Raw genomic sequence first — 18,598 nt, 5'->3', positions numbered from 1 at the left:
GATGAGAGAACTCAGGTGATGAGGATGGAAATATTGATTTCTAAGCAAGCAGAGGAAATCTCATCACTGAATCTCTCGCTCCGTACTCGAGACCTCTATCTGCAAACCATGACAGATAAGTTTGAGACCGAAAGGAGCAGGTGTGACACTCGTGTCCAAAATTGGTACTCTAAGCGCTCAAGTGGACTCTGCAATGCAGCAGAAGACCACCCTTAGGTACCATCTGGAGAAAGTCCAGAATGGTCACGCTCTACAGCATGACTACCCATCCAAGCAACCGGAGTCCGGTATTCAAAGGAGTGAAGACGATAGGTTTCAGACATTGCCTCCATCATGTGTCCCTCAGTCTTCTCCTCTTGGCCATTCGGCACTGAGTAACATGGAGCCTCTTGGCCAACAAAGCCAAAGCTTGGCTTCTCCTCTTGGCCTTTCGGCCCCAATTTCTCCACAGGATGAAGCCAATCCTCTCCGCCCGCTTGGCGCGGAATACCTTGACAAACTCGTCAAGAATTTCCCCACCTTTGACCCCGTTCCAGGTCAGCCAAACGATACTGAGACGTTCCTAGCTGACATAGAGGACGCGTTGGGTGGCTACCCGAACGCTACGGGTTCTGACAGGGTTTACCTGTTGAAGCGAACGTCGAATAGACACGTGACGAGGTTCATTCGCCTACAACAGCAACACGTGCTAAATGACTACGCTAAACTTGCCACAGCTTTGAAATTAGAATTCAGTGGTTCTGCGACTCGCAAACACGATAGCTCACTGGCTAACACGGTCAAACAAGCTCGGAACGAACACCCACAAGCTTTCTATCATAGGCTTCGTTCAGCTTACTTTGGCCTACTCACGGAAACAGGAATGGAAGAGCTGTTACCATTCAAACAAATGTTTCTGTCGAACATGTATCCCACCTTCATTAACTACTTGGGCCCTGCAGCCCACGTTGGCTTGCCTATCTTACAACTCAGAGAGCTTGCAAGCACAGCTTTTGAGGCATCAAAAGCTCGCAACGCTAAGAGCCCTGACCACTCGGTTTTGAAGTTTAACCAGGAGCACTCACTCAAGTTAGAGGGTGCATTATCAGGTATTGGAGCGTCGAGAGATGACGCACAACAACAGTTTCTACCACGAAACCATGATTCCAATAACCTCCGCGGTCAAAATAACTGTAAAGTACGTAGCCATCAACATGACTACCGCTACAATCAACCCGCTCGCTACGTTCCTGCACCCAACCCACAAAAAGTGTCAGAGCACAAGGGTAACAAAGGGTTGAAGGACGATCAAAACGTAGACCAATGTTCTCCAGAAGTCCCACTATGGGAAGAACTTAAGCGAGAACAATTTGAGAAAAGGGTAAAAGATAAGTCACAAGGACTAGACGGGGAATTACCGGACACCAGGTCCGCAGACATTAACACCCATAGCAAGGACGTTAAAGTTCAAATTTCTCCCGCTCTCATTCAAGACCCTATCCAGGGCCCGCTGGATCAAGAAACAAGCCCCCGGGCTCTGTCTATAGACTCCGATACAAAAGTTGCGAAGGTAAAGGTCAAACGCTTAGTTAAAGCCAAGCCCACTCACAATCGGAAAAGTCAATCTGCTTCCATCTTGAACAGACATGGCACATCACGTCGTTGCGAACGACCACTCCACTTTGTGGGGAATATGTCCACTAACCACGAATCTAAACGGCCATACCTGGAAACAGTCCTAGAGGACTGCTTAGCTTGTCATGCGCTAATTGATTCGGGTGCGACAATATCACTCATCTCTCAAACATTGTTTGATGATCTCAAAAGGGCTTTGAAGCCAACTAAACGTTGGTTAAAAGTGCAACGATGCGACACTACACTTCGAGGGGTCACTCAGACTACCTCGCCTCTCACATTGAGAGTCATGCTGAAACTACACTTCCAGGACGTATCGCTCATTCACCCTGTGTATGTTACCAGCCTCGAAACTGTAACCCTGCTACTTGGAGCAGACTTGATGGATCGATTACTCCCATTGATGGATTGGAAAACCAACCAGGTATGGTCACAGGCCACAGTGCCTTCTCCACTGACCACACTGTCTTCCCCTAACGCTAGCTGCAACGCAGTCCTTCACGAGGGGTATCTGTCAAAAGCACCCCTTGGGAAAAAGACGTTTAGAAACCTCTTGGTGCAGAATCCGATCCAAGGAGATATTACGATATCTCGACACATTCCATCAGCCAATCTGATTGACCATTCTTTTCATGATTTCGAGCCAGCTGTCTCTGTGAATGAGCAACTTCCCTCCTCCTTGCAGTTGTGCAATACGGTAGTTGAGATGAACTTCTCTTGCTCTTCGGACACTTCCGCAAGCACTGCGGCCATCTCAGCAAGAAAAACATTGATGCGCAGAGTACACTCTGCTTCCGATGATACACCTTCTGCTTTGTTGGGGACTGTCACCCCTTACAATGACACTAATGGCGTCAGTCCAGCAACTGACCCGATGACTCCCACTGGTGAAACACTTTGCGATATCACAGACCGATATCCTCGTCTCAGTTTGCAGGTCCTGAAGAGGTTGCCACACGCGGACGCGGTGGTGACTGACAGACCTCGACAGCCACTGAGGGTGTTGAAGCACAAACACCAGGAGATTTGGTTGAAAGGTTACAGCCATTCTCATAATAACGCGGCCACTGACAACTCGTACATAGGGTCCGACCTTCTCGTTTGCGCCTCGGACACCAACACCACCCGCTGGTGGGGGGGTCCCGAGACACAAAGGGGGGGAATAGTAGCCCAGACCCATGATGAGCCTCATCGAGGCCGGTGGGGGGGTCGAGACTACGGACAACACCGTACGAGGCCGCCAGAGCATAAATCAAATCTAGTTGTAAACTCCCCTATGAGAACAGTGAGGAGCAGACAGGCCCCTAGACGGGGATTATCTTAGAACACATCTAAGATAGTTCTGAGGTGTACCACACTGGTCGTAAAGGAAGTCCAGTGGACTTGTCCACCTCCAAAACAAATGGCAACAATAGTCATTCCTTGCCATGTGTAGGTTCAACTACAATACAACTAGTAATATGCTCCAATCATGTGTTCCGGTAGATAATATTTCAGAATAAATCGGTAGGACAACTGGACCCCTTGAATACCAGTACCAATACCACAGTCAGTCCAGCAACACTCAGTAAGAGGATTAGTAACCTCACAAGTTAAATTGCTATTGATAATAGCGACATAGGAGTCACTCAGAGTGCAACACGGGGAAGGGAATCTCCAGTGCACTCTTCCAATGGTTAACACATGCCACTAATAAATAGAACCCTCCGTTCAGGAGAAAAGTTATTAGAAGTCATGAACCATGATCACACCACGTACGACTGGTCTAATACTTAGAGTACTTCCGTCGTGAGGTTAGCTCCTCCGTGGATAACATAGCTATGAAATAGACTTCATACCTAACGCCAATACAATAGTGGAAGACACCGTGACTTGTAGAAAACTACTACAGACTCCCTTGACACCAATTCTGACTGACCTCCAGGCATTGACCTGAAAATTACCTGACTACGTCAGACTCATTCTGAACAAGTTGTAATCTGCCAGGATACTTGGTTTTCTTCCCTTGACATGCGCGATTGTGTAAGCATAAACGCACATGCACAACGGAACATCCAATTAGGATTTATGCTAGGATCACTTAAGGGTTCAAGCAAAATACCAGCCTTAGTAAAGTTGAACATTTACTTCTAGGCCTTTGACTCTACAGCACTCACCAGTTTTCTAACCAGAAGTCCATAGGTCATCCTGTAGACTGCCCAAAACTAGTGCCTTACAGCTGTAGACTTATCATATAGTTGTCAACTTAGGATAGTACCCTAAGCGCCACCCCGCAAATTAGGAAAGCCCTAGATATGACAATAGACAATGCCATGATAGGGTCATTTTGTCAAGACCATGGACGTAGATAGAATACAGTCCAATTAGATGATTAAGGTGGCATAACTATTTTGTTTTGTTTATGCTTTCATTAATTTTGTTTCATTTTCTTTGGCACATAGAAAGTGATAGAGCCATAAACAACTCCCCCATACAACCATCAGTTAGTGCCACAACGCCGCTCATTTGGGAGGAAATGTAATGATATATTTCATGAGTGTGTGTGCGTTGTTAACCTCTGCCTAAGTTACTGCCCAGATATTCCAGTCTGGACGACCAGACGACGGGTCCGGAACGGCGATCCCAATCCGGACATCCGCTGCCGAGTCATGGAACGGACATCTTCATTTGCAGAGACCCTACCCGGGTCGACCACCAGAGGGGGGACTGCAATAGCAACCACCAACTGGACATCTGCTGCCCAGCCTTGGAGCGGACTTCTTCATTTGCAGACACCCTACACGGGTCGACCGCCAGATGGGGACCACAACGATGATCCACAACCAGGACAACCCACGTTCATTTTTATGTTGGTTTACAACATGCAGGTTAATCGCAAGATTGAACCCAACATGGGGGGACTGTCATGACGTTGGCCTGTGGGTAAGGTTTATGACCCCCCCATAAATACCTTTCCCCCTTCCCCTCTCTCTCTGACCCTACTGAAGGACTTGAATAGCCTGTGTTAAATATAGAGAGTCTGGGAACATCAAACAAATGGGGAAAAGGAACCATCTTTTGATAATAAAACCAGTTGGAAATATGCTCGATAACGTAATGAGTAGGTATGTCAGTTCATTGTTATCTGAGACATTATGATTGATGACAGGACGACATAAACTGCACCTCAGAAAGTATACACCCTCTAGTTATCAGAGTCACATGGAATTGTTATGCAATTGAAATGTTTGATATTGAAATTGTTTGTTAGGAGATTAAATGTAATTTTAGCTTCCAAATGAGAGAATTGGGTTTTCATAAGGAAAAGGCCCTGCCCGATCAGTGGCCAACCCTGTGAAGAGACATGGGGTTATAAACGATGAAACACCTCCTTCCCTCCTCTCCACTATATAAGTCTTTGACGAAAAGACATTCACGTGGTTCCAGTACGTGAGGACTGCAGCCTCTACGTCAGAAGGGCACACATGTTAACTAGACACATATCAAGGACAGAACTAAGCCAACCTCGGCGTGAGCTTTGATGGCGAATGGAATGAACTTTGAGCTTATTCACTACAGAAGGGATACTTCCTAGCCGTTGAGTTAGCCGCTGCTAACGTGGGCTAGGAAAGGACAGACGACGGATCCAATCTAACAACCAGACGAAGATACCACCACGTATCCAATTTGCCAATATTGACATTCTTCCACTACACTACAGGAAGATCTGTTGGCCAACCCGGCCAGCATCTACGACCAATCTACCGAAGCGCAGCTCAGAGTAAATATTTATTGCATTTTCCTTTTCCAAATGGGCGGTAATTTAGAATGCATAAGATAATGTATTTACGATAGCATAGCTGCTGTTTCTTTGTTCCTAAATCTTCCCGCTCTTTCATTCAAGCCCAACCCCCCTTTCCTTTGTGTAACCAGCCATGATACAGGCTCCGTCCACCAGGACGTTTTCTGTATGACATCATTGTATTCTGTGTATTTGTAATTCTGTGTGATTAGTTAGGTATTTAGTAAATAAATAATTAAACCCAATTTTGTATTGCTGATTCAACTTGTTAGCCAGGGTTTGTGAAGATAACCAAGAATTTACAACTTTCATGATGAGACTGAAAATAAGATAAGGGTTAATATTGACTGCTATCGATGTAAAATATGACTAAGTATTTTAAGAGTTTATTCAGAAGATAACAGCTCTATAAACGTTCTTCTGTGGTGCCCCGACTTTCTAGTTAATTACATTTACATGATTAGCTTAATCAGGTAATATTAATTACAGAGAAATAATTTTATAAGTTAGCATGTCATATCACTTAATCCGGCATAGCCAAAGACACGACATAGGCTATCACAATGACAGATGGTTATCCTTTCATTTGTTTGTTGAAAAACAAGTCCTTTCTGACAATTTCAAAGAAGTCAGTTATATTTTCCTTTAAATGTACTGTCAGAAATAACTCAGTTCCCAAACCAAATCTCAGGTGATCTGCAATGTGGACATGTGCCTATCCTAATTTCTACTGTTGAAAGATGAATTTCTGATTGAAAATAGATCATAACTTGTATATTTAATCAATGCTTTAAGAAAGGATTTATTTAATGTCCAGAAGGCCTCATATGACATATAAGTTCAAAGGGGAAATTTGACTTGAAGCTCTACCATAAAATCAGATGATAAATCATCTTTAAACGTATGCATACACATGCACACACACACACATGCACACCCACAAACACATGCAAATAGATAGTACAATTATTACACAATCCTCTCCACCCGTCTACCAAATAGAGAAGTTCCCTAGTACACTGGAGTTCAGTTTTCGCTCAAAAACTCCCGCTGAATCTTATGAATCAAAGGCAGGATTCAGAGTCAGTACTGAAGACCATTCCTACCCACTGGTGTAAGGAAGTTTCTCTGGACCCCGCAAGGTTGTAGTCCCCCCACACAAAATAGATAAATACATATTGAATGTGTCAGCCAGACAGCCACTCACAAAGTAGGCCTATAGACTACCGATCGCTGTCCAGTGTGCTGAAATTGCGACTATGCGGCTGCATGCCTATTGAATCGATGATAGACTTTCTGCGGTGACAGGGTATGTATAGCTTTCCTTTAACTAATGGATACATGTTTATTGGTAGGCCTATTTGGTGATAATTTTCTCATGTTAAGCCTAACATTTTTAACATATAAAGAAAACCTTATGGAACAGCGGGGACTGTGAAGCAACACAACCATAGGCACAGACACGCACACACACACACACACACACACACACACACACACACACACACACTAACATGGATTTGGTACTGTAGATATGCGGTAGTAGTGGAGTAGGGGCCTGAGGGCACACAGTGTGTTGTGAAATCAGTGAATGTATTGTAATGTTTTAAAATTGTATAAACTCCCTACATTTTGCAGGACCCCAGGAAGAGTAGCTGCTTGGGGATCCATAATGAATTCAAATACAAATTTTACGAAGCTATAAACGGTGTAGCAATGCTGCCATGTTTATACTGCTGTATGGTGGCACTAATGTCATGATTTGTTCAGTAATTCAAGTTGGAAATTCAAACATTGCAGATTGTAGCTGAACTTGCATGACTGAGTCTTCCTCGTTCTCTCTCCCAGCTTGGATAGAAAGTTGTTGTGCGTAAAACCAGTAGGTCCAATTAGGTCCAGGCAGTGGGTCCGACTGTTTTCTATACTGAGTATTGCCAACCTAGACATTATTTCTGAGACATTGTGTATTATGTGCCGCACACAATTTAAACGTAGTCTTGAATGATGCATGCCAAATCATAATTAAAGTTGGTAATTCAAACATTGCGGACTGAGCGGTCCTCGCGCTCTCTCCCAACTTGGATAAAACGTTATTGTGCATATAACCCGTATATTAATGCCAAATAATGCATATATATGTTTTCACCACGGCCTGTAGGTCGACTCTTTTCTATACTGAGTATTGCTAACCCAGATAGTCTTTCTGGAGACATTGTGCATTATGTGTTACACACATTTTAACTTAGTATTGAATGATGCATGCCAAATTATACCAGAGATAAGGGACTCTTGATATTGCAGTCACACAACTCAAACACCGGTTCACCAGTAGCCTATGAATGAAATTGCAAACCACTTTTTTTGTTCAAGCCCTCAAGAAGTTAAGGCCGGCAACTAAGGAGAATGCAAGAGGCTCAATTAAAGATGTTGCAGAACTGGCGTATTTGAAGGACCACTCACTTATGTTTCCCTCATGTTGCTATGGCAGTCAAGCTGTTTTTACCATCCCTGTCGCTTCTGCGGAGAGATCGTTTCCTAAACTAAAACTGATAAAGAACTACATAAGAAGCATTAGGCTCTCATCTGATATGTGCTTTTGAACACCTGAGCAAGCTCCACTCATTGCACTGGCACCGTCATAACCTTCCTCTTCCAGCCCCCCCCTCGCACCTCCACCATCACCCCTCCCCTTCCTTCTCCAGCCCCCCCACATATCTCCACCACCAATTCAATTTCAATCTAACTTAAATTTAAATTCAATTTAAATTTTAATTCAATTTAAGGGGCTTTGTTGAGTTTTGTTTTCTCATGATTTGGATGGGTCTAATTGTGTTGCTGTCCTGGGGCATGTTTGTGTTTGTGAACAGAGCCCCAGGACCAGCTTGCTTAGGAGGCTCTTCTCCAGGTTAATTTCTCTGTAGGTGATGGCTTTGTTATGGAAGGTTTGGGAATAACTTTTTTTTAGGTGGTTGTAGAATTTAACGACTCTTTTCTGGATTTTGATAATTAGCAGGTATCGGCCTAATTCTGCTCTGCATGCATTATTTGGTGTTTTACTTTGTACACTGAGGATCGTTCTTGGTTAGTGAGCGCACCCCAGACCTCACAACCATAAAGGGCAATGGGTTCTATAACTGACTCAAGTATTTTTAGCCAGATCCTAATTGGTATGTCACATTTTATGTTCCTTTTGATGGTATAGAAGGACCTTCTTGCCTTGTCTCTCAGATCTTTCACAGCTTGTGGAAGTTACCTGTGGCGCTGATGTTTAGGCCGAGGTATGTATCGTTTTTTGTGTGCTCTAGGGCAACGGTGTCTAGGCATGGGAAAGACATGTTTACATTGCCAAAGCATCATCCCCTGCCCCTCCAGCCCCCCTCACACCTTCACGCCCCCCTCCAGCCCCCACGCACACCTCTACCATCACCCCTTTCCCCTCCTCCTCCATAAATGTATGTAGTTCTGTCCTTGAGCTGTTCTTGTCTACTAATGCTCTGTATTATGTCATGTTTCATGTTTTGTGTGGACCCCAGGAAGAGTAGTTGCTGCTTTTGCAACAGCTAATGGGGATCCTAATAAAATACCAAAATACCAGCCACCCTAACACCTCCACCATCATCCCCCTCCTTCTTCAGTCCCCCTCACACCGCCACCATCACCCCCCTCCTTCTTCAGTCCCCCTCACACCGCCACCATCACCCCCCTCCTTCTTCAGTCCCCCTCACACCGCCACCATCACCCCCCCCCCCCCGCCATCACCCCCTTCAAGCCACCCCCCCCCCCCCCCATTAGCCTCACCTACTTCTTCTCAGCTGGCAGAGAGGCATGCTCTGGATCGGTGCCCAGAGCAGATGACTGTGGAGAGGTAAAGGGCTGGGAGAACCCCCTCTCGGCCCAGAGCACTGGTGCTGCAGCTCGTGTTGTCAAGTCCTTTCAGGTCCTGCTCACTGCTGTGATGGCTGCCATGCTCCTCTTTCACTATCCTCTACTCTATTTTCTAGAGCCCCCATACTCAACTAAGCCCTTCATTGTCTTCTCTGTCATTTTTGTCTCATAATGGAGAGATGAAAGGTTCATAGATCAACTATCAAGTAGTTGGTCAATTTCAACTACTTGATAGTAGATCTACAGTAAAACAAAAATATATAGTATTTGGCCAAATAAACCCCGAACTAGGTATAATGTCAACGCAATCGCCCATGATGGTACATACTGTAGGAGTTAGTCTAGTGATAGCTCGGCAGTTAGCAGTATAGTTCTAATTCAACACACAGAGAACTTAATGTAGATATAGAACCTTCATCTTTCCATTTCTGAGACTATAATGACAGAGAAGACAATGAAGGGCTGAGGAGATAAAACCATGCTGGGTACGGAATGAGAGGAGCATAATCAAGCTCAAATGGGTTTGACAATATGCTGGGATATCCAAAGTCAGCTTTGGGACACTGACACATTGGCAGATTTAACTTTGTGTTGCAAAACATGTACAAATATCCCAGGGACGGCAGGAAACATTTTTCACGTTTTGAAACTTTTGAAGAGAATCAATTCAAATCTCCAAGAATATCTACTGTACCAGGCATATTCTCTGACCTTAAAAATGTTCTCATATGATTACCTACGTCAATTAAGATCCTACTGGCTACAGCGTCTTACTGGTTCAGTGATACATTCAGTCTTTAAGGCTTATACTGCTATATAATGCTAATCTGATGTGGCAATCTTAATAAGAGCCATCTAATTCGATATTTTGATACTCTTAATCAGTAGGATTTGCAATACTTGTGCAAAACATCAACTGGTAGAGGCTGGTGTCTTATTGACTTATTTCTCATAAATACTAAATACACACAAATCCATCTTTCCACAGTTGAATTACCGTGTCAGTCACGATTTTAAGACGATTGAAGATTAGCCTACAAATGAGATATTCACTTTGAGATACAGCAGATTAAAATCACTGAACTGCCTCTGTGGTTTCCATGAGTGCTATGGTTTTGGCCTCACCAACTGCTTAGGCTTCTTCTTAATCACCATGCCAAAACACACCAGAAATGAGCCACCAGAGTCGCACACTGTCGTGATGCGATTACAATCTGTTTTCTTCTCCAATTCAGCCAGAGCGTATGGTGGTGCGCGCTGTTATGATTGCTGCTGGTCTTTCACACTGGGAGCATCTGCTTCATGTCCACCTCCTATCTGAGCATCTTTAATGATCCCTGGGGCTCTGGCATTTCTGTGGGCATGCACAGTAACGGTACCTCATGCACCTCGCCTCGCACTCACGCACACACCTCTCTCCCCTAGTCCTCCCTCTCCCAGTCCCCCTGGGAGAAGCTGGTAACTTTAGCGGAGCTGTAGCGTGACCGTCTGCTGGAACATCGCTGCTCTCATCCCTACCCGTCAAAGGAGCAGAAGGAACGCACTCCGGATTGATCAGGTAGCATTGGGCCACAAAACGATTAAGATGCCAATCATGCACACACACAGAATGCCTCCATGCTCCAATGCATCAGGGAGAAATAATCGTTGGACGGCATTAATCGCTGTCGGGCATGATTTGATCGCTTCCTTTTGATTGCACTCACTCCACTGAGTCACACACACACACTGACGTGCACATTAAGAGGTTAAAAAAAAGATGAGTGAAAAGATACATAACAGTGACACACACTTTATAGATATATATAGAGTATCAGTTCAAATGTTTGGACACACCTACTCATTCAAGGGTTTTTCTTAATGTTTTACTATTTTCTGCATTGTAGAATAATAGTGAAGACATCAAAACTATGAAATAACACACATGGAATCATATAGTAACCAAAAATGTGTTAAACAAATCAAAATATACTTTATTTTTTAGATTCTTCAAAGTAGCCACCCTTTGCCTTGATGACAGCTTTGCAAACTTTTGGCATTCTCTCAACCAGCTTCATGAGGTAGTCACCTGGAATGCATTTAAATTAACAGGTGTGCCATGTTAAGTTAATTTGTGGAATTTCTTTCCTTCTTAATGGGTTTGAGCCAATCAGTTGTGTTGTGACAAGGTAGGGATGGTATACAGAAGATAGCTCTATTTGGTAAAAGACCAAGTCCATATTATGGCAAGAACTGCTCAAAAAGCAAAAAGAAATGACAGCCCATTACTTTAACCCTTGTGTTGTCTTAAGGGTCAAAAATGACCCGCCACTATGTTTAACAGCAGAGAAAACACCCTAAATGATATTTTTTCAACTTGAAATTTGATGACTTTTCCTAGTTACCTTAACATTACAAAAAGTGAAAAGTCGCCTTTGTTCATATTTCCATGAAAGCTGTACACCACCAGCGTACACATATTGTCTTAGGGTCATTTTTGACCCCGCAGTTCTAAAATAATTTTCACACCACAAAAACCACAAAAACCACAAAGACACAAAGACGTATGCACGCACGCACACACACACAATGAGAAATGTAGATTATGTGTGCTACTGATTGAACTCAGCCAGCAGCTCCTGAAGAGGAAGATCACCATGGTTGGCACAGTTCAAAAGAACAAGCCTGACCTCACCCTGCACTCCTCGCACAAGGGGAGAGAGTCCTTCTTATCAAAGTTTGCATTCACTCCCACCACCACTCTAGTTTCTTACCTCCCAAAGAGGAACAAGAATGTAGTCCTCCTGAGCACACTGCACAAAACAGCTGAGATCAGTGATCGTGAGGACAGGAAGCCAGCCATCATCCTGGACTACAACCACAACAAAGGAGGTGTGGACAACCTGGACAAGGTGATTGGAACTTACAGCTGCAGGAGGATGACTGCCCGCTGGCCCCTGGTCATCTTCCTTAATAACATCATTGATGTGTCCTCATACAATGCCTTCGTGATATGGAACAAGATCAACCCTACCTGGATGCCTGATAAGAGGAACAAGAGGAGGGTGTTCCTGGAGCAGCTGGGAAAGGCACTTGTAACCCCACACATTCAAAGAAGGGAGTACCTCCCCCACACAGCAGCCTCTGCAGTCCTTGTGAAAGAGGAGGAGATCCACCTGAGGCTGCAGCTGGGTTAGGCAAGAGGAGGAGATGCCAATTCTGCCCCCCAAAGAAGGACTGTAGAACAAGTACTATGTGCTGCACATGTGAGAAATACATCTGCAAGGTCCATGCACACACACTTGCATATTGTCCAACAAGTACTAATTAGAGTTGATTGATTTATGTTCTTCACATTTTTGTTTTGTATCTATTATCTTATTTTATTCTTATTTAGTGTTGTTGTTTATACACCCTGTGGGTGTGGGAAGTGGTTAAAAAATGGGAGAAGACTAGTATTTTGTAGTTGAATTCCTCAGTGTACAGTATATAAGAATATATCACTACGTTGCCAAAAAAGTTCTAGACTGTTATTGTTTCCCTTCAATAAAATACATTCAAAACTCATTTCTACATATTTCTACATATTTTTTAAGCTATACAAGTTCTATCTCTTGCTAAAAATGTTATGTTTACATCTATGCAGTAGCTTTAGCAATAGTAATAATAATAATAATAATAAACGTCTACTCTAGTAAAGAAAACTATTATGTCAGGTGTGTTGTAATAAAAACGAGTGGTGTCCACTGATTAAATGCAGTCTTTCTGCATTGTGAAGAGGGACAACCCAGATATTTACAACGTTTGTAATGAATGACAGGTTGTTTCTTCATGCAAAATAGATTTGGGGTTTAAAATTCAATTAAGCTGCTTTATTTTAGGGGTTTAGTGAAGGCGGGTAATTTTTTACCTTTAGGAAAAGGGGAGTATACAGAATGTTAAGACTACACAAGGGTTAAGACATGAAGGTCAGTCTCTGAGGAACATTTCAAGAACTTTGAAAGTTTCTTCCAGTGCAGTCGCAAAAACCATCAAGCGCTATGATGAAACTGGCTCTCATGAGGACCACTGCAGGAAAGGAAGACCCAGAGTTACCTCTGCTGCAGAGGATAAGTTCATTAGAGTTCAAGTAACAGACACATCTCAACATTACTGTTCAGAGGAGACTGCGTGAATCAGGACTTCATGGTCGAATTGCTGAAAAGAAATCACTACTAAAGGACACCAATAAGAAGAAGAGACTTGCTTGGGCCAAGAAACACGAGCAATGGATATTAGACCAGTGGAAATCTGTCCTTTGGTCTGATGAGGCCAAATTTTAGATTTTTGGAACGGGTTATCTCCGCATGTGTGGTTCCCACCATGAAGCATGGAGGAGGAGGAGTGATGGTGTGGGGGTGCTTTGCTGGTGACACTGTTAATGATTTATTTAGAAGTCAAGGCACACTTAACCAGCATGGCTACCTCCTCATCCCATCTGGTTTGCGCTTAGTGTGACTATCATTTGTTTTTCATCAGGACAACGATCCACCATACCTCCTGGCTGTGTAAGGGCTATTTGACCAAGAAGGAGAGTGCTGCATCAGATGGTTTGGACCGCAGAGTGAAGGAAAAGCAGACAAGTGCTCAGCATATGTGGGAACTCCTTCAAGACTGTTGGAAAAGCATTCCAGGTGAAGCTGGTTGAGAGTATGCCAAGAGTGTGCAAAGCTGACATCAAGGCAAAGGGTGGCAACATTGAAGAATCTAAAATATATTTAGTTTGTTTTAACACTTTTTTGATAACTACATGATTCCATATGTGTTATTTTATAGTTTGATGTCCTCACTATTATTCTACAATGCAGAAAAACCCTTGAATGAGTACTGTAGGTGTGTTCAAATTGTTGAGTAATACTATATATATATATATATATATATATATATATATATATATATATATATATATATATATAAATAAATAACATACGTTCCGAAAGATAAAGGCAAAACAGGGAAAAAGCAGCGTGTCCATAAAACATCACAGAAAAAAAATACAGAATACACACAAAACACAGTGTCACAAGTTAAAAATACAATTGAAGATTAAAAACAACTGCAGTTGACACAAATAGTGTTGTCGATCAGAGTCTTAACAGACAAGGATACAAATTAAAATCTTCTGAAGTATGTTCCAAGATGAAATGGCCTTATGCGAAAAATATTTTTTCCCCATCTCATTTCTAGCCTTAGGAACAGACAGGGACATCAGCGACTGTGAACGAAGACTATATTGAGTGACTAATCTGGTCAGTAAAGAACAGAGATACAAAGCGAGTTGTCCCATCAATGCTTCGTACACAAAAGTGTACCAGTGCTTTAGCCTCCTGGTGGAGAGAGAGGTCCATTGCACCATGGCATACAGATCACAGTGATAGGAGAGTGATCTAGCATTGGTAATATATCTTAAAGCACCATGATACACTGTGTCCAGAGTTTTCATGGTACTTGCTGAGGCCTGCATATAGACAATATCACCATAATCCAACACTGATAAAAGCATGGTTTGAACAAGATATTTTCTGACTAACATTGAACAGCAAGATTTGTTCCTGAAATAGAAACCCAATTTCAACTTCAGTTTCCTGGTCAAGTTATCAATGTGCTGTTTAAAATTCAACTTTTCATCTAACCAAATACCAAGATACTTATAGGAGGTGACCCTATCAATTTGCTGGCCTGTTATAGCTAAAATCTGCAAGTGACTCGATCTGTTTTCTTTCAGGGAAGAGAAAACCAGAAACTTTGTTTTTCTTTCATTAAGCACAAGTTTCAATTGGAAAAGCTGCCTTTGAATAAGATCAAAGGCCAACCGTAAGTCCTGAAAAGCCTTCTCAATATTAGAGGTGCTAGAATAAATAATTGTGTCATCAGCATACAGATGGAGATTTGCAGAATCAACAGTCTTCCCTATATCATTTATATACAGTGTAAAAAGGATTGGACCTAAAATTGAGCCCTGGGGAACTTCTTTTGTAAGCCTTTGAAACTCAGATTTCATTCCCTCCTGAGCTACACACTGTGTTCTGTCAGAAAGGTAGTTTTGGAATTAATCCAATGCATCAACACTTAAACCAACCTTTTTTAGTCTATTCAACAGCAGGGCATGGTCATCAGTGTACAAGGCCTTTGATAAGTCAATAAAAAGTGAAACACAGTAATTTTTCTTGTCCTGTGCATCTAGAATATCACCTACAACCTTACTTACAGCAGTAATTGTACTATGCTTGGCTCTAAAACCCAATTGAAATTTAGATAAAACAGAGTTATTATAAAGAAAGTCTTTCAATTGTGGGTTCACAAGATATTCCAAAACTTTTGCCAGTGCACAGTTTAGATGTGGGACGATAGTTACCCAACTGGGACGGATCTCCACCTTTATGTAAAGGCGTGACATAGGCTGCTTTCCAGACTTTTGGAATGGTTGTAACAGCTGTCGAAGAGATGAGACCAAGGCGCAGCGGGTACCTGAATACTCATACTTTAATATTATTATTTAAAGTGAGTAACGGGAAAAAACAAGAAACAGAACGACAGCTAACAGATTTGCAGGCTAAACAAACAGCAGTGCAAATACAACTACCCACAAAAAGCCAAACCAAACACACACCTATATATAGGACTCTCAATCAGAGGCAACTAGAAACACCTGCCTCCAATTGAGAGTCCAACACCCAAACCTAAACATAGAAAAACTAAAGTAGACAGAACGTAGAAATACATACAAAACACAAACCCTCTGCCACGTCCTGACCAAAACGAATACAATTACTCCCTCTGCTGGTCAGGACGTGACAGTACCTCCCCTAAAGGTGCAGACCCCGAATGCACCTAAAAGAAAAGACAAAAAACCCCAAACAACAAAAATATCCCCCTAAACTAAAGGGAGGGAAAGGAGAGTGGCTGCCGTCAACGACGGCACTGTGCTACACCCCCCCTCCCCAACCCACCTATATCGGAGGCGGCTCAGGTGCGGGACGTGGACCCCGCTCCACCCTCGGCGTCGCCCACTTAGGTGGCGCCCCTGGCCGCGTCGGAGGACTGGTGGGCCACCCTGACTGCGCCCGGCTGGCGATTCCTGCTGCACCCGGCTGGCGGGCGACCCTGGCTGCGCCCGGCTGGCGGGCGACTCTTGCTGCGCTCGCCTGGCTGATGACCTTGGCGGCTCCGGCCTGGCTGATGGCTCTGGCGGCTCCAGACTGGCTGGCGGCTCTGGCGGCTCCAGACTGGCTGGCTTCTCCAGACTGGCTGGCGGCTCCAGACTGGCTGGCAGCTCCAGACTGGCTGGCGGCTCTGGCGGCTCCAGACTGGCTGGCGGCTCTGGCGGCTCCAGACTTGCTGGCGGCTCTGGCGGCTCCAGACTGGCTGGCGGCTCTGGCGAGTCCAGACTGGCTAGGCTGGGCTGACGCACTAGAAGCCTGATGCGTGGGGCTGGTACTGGAGACGTGCCAGCCTGGAGACACGCACCACAAGGCTAGTGCGTGTAGCGGGAAACACTGGACCGTAGAGGCGCACTGGCGGGTCTCGAGCGCAGGGCTGGCATCACCCCTACTGGCTGGATGCCCACTTTCCCCTGGCACATGCGGGGTGCTGGTACTGTGCGTACCGGCGTGAAAATACCCGGCCTCACCACAGTACCCATCACCCCAAAGCACGGGACCTGTCCAGTTCGTCTCTGCCCAAAAATGGTACGGGGAGCTGGCCTGGGGCTCCATCCTCGCTCCGCCAAACTGCCCTTGTGCCCCCCCAAATTTTTTTTTATTGGGGCTGCCTCTCGGGCTCCCTTACCAGCCGTGTTCCCCGGTCCTCGCCAGATTTCCTCCGCTGCTTGGTCCTGTTGTGGTGGGTAGTTCTGTAACAGCTGTCGAAGAGATGAGACCAAGGCGCAGCGGGTACCTGAATACTCATACTTTAATATTATTATTTAAAGTGAGTAACGGGGAAAAACAAGAAACAGAACGACAGCTAACAGATTTGCAGGCTAAACAAACAGCAGTGCAAATACAACTACCCACAAAAAGCCAAACCAAACACACACCTATATATAGGACTCTCAATCAGAGGCAAGTAGAAACACCTGCCTCCAATTGAGAGTCCAACACCCAAACCTAAACATAGAAAAACTAAACTAGACAGAACGTAGAAATACATACAAAACACAAACCCTCTGCCACGTCCTGACCAAAACGAATACAATTACTCCCTCTGCTGGTCAGGACGTGACAATGGTATTACTCACCAATGAAAGATTTAATATGTAAGTGAGAGGGGCAGCAATGATCTCTGCACCGATTTTTTATAAATATGGTTTTAATTCATCCGGGCCAGCGGCTTTCTTAATATCAATAGATTTGAGTTCCTTTACAACTTCTGAAAGCTCAATCTCGGTAAAATGAAATAGATGAACCATCGGCCGGCATGCGGCAGTTTCATGCACAGCCTCATTTAAGATGTTAGGAGGGAGTTTTAGCCAGCTTTAGCAAAATGCTCATTAAACATGTCAAGCAGTTTATTCTTGTCAGTCACATCCATTGAATTTGAGGTCAATTTCAGCGGAAGACCAGAGGAGTTCGTGTTAGCATTCATGGATTTAATGTTTTTCCATAATCATTGAGGTTTGCCTTGGTAGATTCGTAATAGAAGCTAGATTTGCATTTCCGTATTAACAAGGTGCACTTATTTCTCAGTGCCCTGAATAACTGCCATTCAGCCTGAGAATTACACTTTCGGGCTGTGGACCATTGTGTATTTCGTTTATGGATCAAGTCAGATAATTCCCCTGTAAACCAGGGATTGTCTCTACCTTTTACCCAGCACTTTTTGAAAGGGGCGTGTTTGTCACAGATAGCAGAAAAGATAGAATGAAAATAGGAGAATGCCTCTTCGATATCTGGAATAAGCGCAATCCCATCCCTATACATTTCTGAGGAAGTAAATCCCTGTATTATCTTTGAGAAAAATGTATCATTGAAGCAGCTCTTTTTAAGTCCATGGTAAGTGATCAGAAAGAGGGAGAGACTAAGAGAAATCCAAGGTAAAACCGAATTAAAAAACCCAGAGTGAACCAAGCAAGCGGAGCAAGACATAGAAAACTGATAAAACAAGGTTCCACTCAGCTCTATGTGTTTGTAGAGCTGCTGAAAGCATGCCTCTGTTTGTGTGTTGTGGTAGTATGTTAATGAATTGATCCCTCTCTCTGGGACTGTACTATGTTATTGAGCTGGTTCCTCCAGCTCTCTGTGAGTTCACTATGTTGGTGCGGTGGTTCCTGCAGGGCCGGAACCTCTCCTGTCAGCAGGC

The sequence above is a fragment of the Salmo trutta genome, chromosome 15 (genome assembly GCF_901001165.1).
Source record: "Salmo trutta chromosome 15, fSalTru1.1, whole genome shotgun sequence".
Classification (NCBI taxonomy): Eukaryota; Metazoa; Chordata; class Actinopteri; order Salmoniformes; family Salmonidae; genus Salmo; species Salmo trutta.
The sequence above is the reverse complement of the archived record's forward strand: the minus strand, read 5'-3'. Positions refer to the sequence as shown.